Consider the following 3,959-nt stretch of genomic DNA (forward strand, 5'->3'; position numbering starts at 1 on the left):
TACATCGTTGAAGCCAGTTTAGACTCTAGCTCTGTTTAGACTCTAGGATATCGCGCGGGAATATACGCGCTTTTTCTCATACCTATAGAAATGTTAACTCAAATTTGGCGAAATTACTTATAATATTTATATTGATATTTATTTGATCTATTAGAATCGTTTTTAGATTAATATTTATATAATATTCCATAATCCATACAATGATTTTCTTCAAGCAAATAATAATTTAATATTTTTTTAAAAGTGTGATATCGTCCAAAACAATCGCTTCTGTGTAATGAAACATTGCAAAATTTACAGACAAAACATATTCTACTTCTTTTCTTTTTTAATTGTGCAAATTCTACATTGGGGTTTTGGGGCTTTTTTACTCCGACGACTAGACACTATGTTTATAAGTTTATGTTTTCCGAAATTTGATAGTCTTTGTGGGTGATCTAGTCTGGATGATCTGCTTGTCATATGTCTCATAAGTGTTTGCTGTACTAGATATTTCTTCGTCGTTTTCCTTTGATCCACAATCTTCTATCCACGAAATTATCACTTTTTGCAGGAAATTTTTTATATATATTCTTATTCTATGGCCCATAATCATTCCCGTTGGGGCCCCGGGAGCATCTCCTTTCGTCCCCTCGTAGTGGTGATCCCCACCGCTTGCCCTTCACCGTCGTTACTTCTGAGGTAATGGGCGTGATAGGTATTGAAGGAACACTCGAATATGTTTAACAATAAATATTTATTAACAAAATATATTCGGTGAGTATACTTGACGTAAAACTCGCGGTTATTAATTTCGGTTCGTGGTTCGCGGTTCGCGATTACAAGTTCGAACTCGGGTAGATTCGGGTAGATACGATTCGATATGCGCTACGAGTTCGGACGATGATTGCCTGAGATGTCGAGCAACTCGGATCAGTGATTGCTGCCAACTATCAACTATCAATTCGGACAGGCGTCTCGCGACTGACTTTCCGTCACGATGATGCTGGATAGGAAAAACTATGATGGGGTGTGTCTAAGGATACGAGATCATCGGATTCGTTTAGGAAAGCGTTGGTTCGGAAAGTGAGGGAAGTGGACGTCGTCGTTAATTGGCTAAATTTTGAGTTGGTGGTTGGAAAAGGATACTAACCATCCTTGAGAGAAAGATGCTAGTAGGAAGCGTCGTACGTGAGAAAAGCAGATTTCCCGTATCTTCCTGTAGTTGGCGGTAGGTATAGGGGCTGTTAAGACAAAGACCATTTGTCCCTTTGGAGGACCTTAGCTAAATTAATCCTAAGATTTGTAGCAGGTCCTTAGGTTAACTGAAAATATTCTTTAATAATGTATAGGCATCTGACAATCATCTTGTCCGAAGAATAGGGTCTTTGTGTAACGAGCCATGGGACAGAAACCGTTGGAAAGTTTGCTGTCGAGTGTCGCTACACTTCCTTCTGTTACTGCCCTCTTAGTACACATTCCTTGGTCAGCCGTTCCACCGTCTTCTGGAGACGACTGACCTCACTCTCCAGAAAGCGCACCCTCCTCCGCAGATATGCGCTGTCCGCGTGTTCATGTCCGTGAATCGGTTAGCTGTCCTTCTCGGTCCCTTCTCTTTCCTCCGATTCCGTCTTTATATCCTCTTTCCGCACGTCGTCGTCGCCAACGGCACTGTCGCGGATGCAGAGACGACAGAGATCGGCGATTGTTGAGGCGACGGCGGAGGTGGTGACCACGTGCGCCGTTGGAGTTCAGCGTTAGACGCTCTCGCCCTCCGTGAGGCCAACCATGACCGGGTAATTTTCCGGTATGATCGCTTGCCGAGCGCGTTCACAACGGTCGTAGAGGAAGGACACGATGACATTTCGTCGTCGAATCTCACCCTGCCGCCGCCACAGTACCGCGAAAGCAGCCCATCCGACGAAGATCCCGGGCCGCTGATAGTTACATCCGGACCCTCTGACCTTCCCCGAGACTCCTCTGGTTGCACGTCCTCTTCACCAGACGCATGAACACGCCCGGGGGCCTGATGGTCCACCCCCGGACGGCCACGATTGCTCGATGGCGACGCAGCGGGGCTCGCTTTACAACCCGCGGCTGCACCGGTACTGAGGTATCTTTTCCCTGCGCCGTAAACGTTACTGCCTTTCTTGTCTGCCATATCCATCCTCTGCAAAATTCTCTGCACCGGATCTGCAAACTGGCGGGTGCCAAAGGCACCGACGAACCACTTTCCCAGGGCATAGTCCTACGCCCTGAAAACCCATACCCGCCTCGTGTTCCCCGAAAGTGTGGATCGCTTCACGATTTTGCGTGTCATACTTGCGCAGGGGTCATGCTAATCTTCTATGTATCGTTCCAATTTTAGTATATGTAATGCCGAAGCAAGTACTCCCCAATTTCTACCTGATGGAACAATAACCATAAGGAATGTCTCGATTTGAAGGTGTTTTAGGCCACTTAACGGCTTTAGCGGTAAATCCAGAAGCCTCGTTTTATGACCGTTCCTTAGGATTATTGCGACCCGTATAATTATATGTCGGAGATGAAAGGAAAACCGGAGCCTTCCCTTTGCAACTTTTGGGAAAGTTTTCTAATGCTTTAGCCTAGATTTTATCATAGCTGTAATTAAGCAATTGTTGTCATTTGTAATTGTTTGATATTTGTGATTGCGAAAGTGGGTTCGAGGTGACAACTGGTCGCCGAACGTAGCCACGGTCACGGGATAAACGTTTTGCCTGACGAAGGTGTGGATCGGTTATATTGTTCTCCCTAGAAATCACATAGAATTGTACTTTGGAGATGTCGATATAATGGGACACACGTTGTATTAGGAATCAAACTCCAGACAGAAACTGCCTAGCAACGGCGTTTGGATCTTTCTCGATGCTTCCAAAGAGTATACAACAAACTTTTGACAGAAACTGCCTAGCAAAGGCGATTGGAACCTTCTCGATGCCTCCAGCGAGCATATAACAAACAAATGCAGTCGTATAGCGAAAAAGATTTTCATCAGATATTCATTCGTGTGATCGCCTTGGAAAGTGATACATCGAGCGATTTACCGAGTGTCTCAGCAATCGTATCTTTTGTATTTAAAATTATTCTACGCATAGTAAAGAGTTATCCCGTTGACCGTGGATTCGTTTGAACCCAGGAACATTGTTAGTAGCGTTAATTAAATTCATTATTCGTAAAATCTATTAATCGTTAATCTCATTATTCGTGAAATTTATTATTCGTAAGACATATTATTTGTTCCCCTTATTATTCGTTAAACTTATTATTCTTTAATCTAATCATTAGTTAAACTTATCGTTTGTTAATCTTATCATTCATTAAACTCATTATTCATAATATTTTGTAAAATCTTGTATATTCGCGTAAATATAATCTCTGTTTCGTAAAACAATGGCTAATTCAAACGAAGAATCGTTACGCGCCTTAAATTCTAATGATAACCCGACATATATATGCACAGTTGATGGACACCTCGACCGTAGAGAGTCACCGGACGTAACATATTCCATACTTCTAACAAAATATGGTGGTTTCCATAAAATGCATGTTAACATCTTGAAAGTTTTATTGTTTGGAGTGATGGAGTTAGACCTTTATATTTTTTAGTTGTTTCACATACTCACAATTTGTTTTTCAGAAGTGTTTTATCCATATCGATATTGTTATAGTAGTTATTGTGATAAATATGTTGCCATATGTTCTTGTAAGGTTCAGTAATCCTTAGAACAGTGTCTTCTAATTTTCTTCTTTCAACAGTATACACGTAAAAGTTGCATACGTAAGAGCATCCTGTAAGAGCTTCACATAGCACTCTTACAAGTATTCCATATTTTGGAATTTTTAATCGAAATAAATTTTAATCGAAAGTCTGCTCCTCTAGAGAATCATACACTCGTCCAACTACAATTGTTGTTAAGCTGAGGTTTCGTTTTCTTGGTTGTCTTGTGTTACGTTTTGTT

General features: G+C 41.8%; 1 non-coding gene across 1 annotated transcript; it reads right to left on the reverse strand.

Annotated features, from left to right (window-relative positions):
• Positions 1 to 2,264: 2,264 nt before the first annotated feature.
• LOC143304160 (U6 spliceosomal RNA) lies at positions 2,265 to 2,371 on the reverse strand. The gene has a single exon (XR_013060866.1). It is a non-coding gene; the product is annotated as a U6 spliceosomal RNA (small nuclear RNA).
• Between the last annotated feature and the right edge of the window lie 1,588 nt (positions 2,372 to 3,959).

This window comes from Bombus vancouverensis, unplaced genomic scaffold, assembly GCF_051014615.1.
Source record: "Bombus vancouverensis nearcticus unplaced genomic scaffold, iyBomVanc1_principal scaffold0024, whole genome shotgun sequence".
Classification (NCBI taxonomy): Eukaryota; Metazoa; Arthropoda; class Insecta; order Hymenoptera; family Apidae; genus Bombus; species Bombus vancouverensis.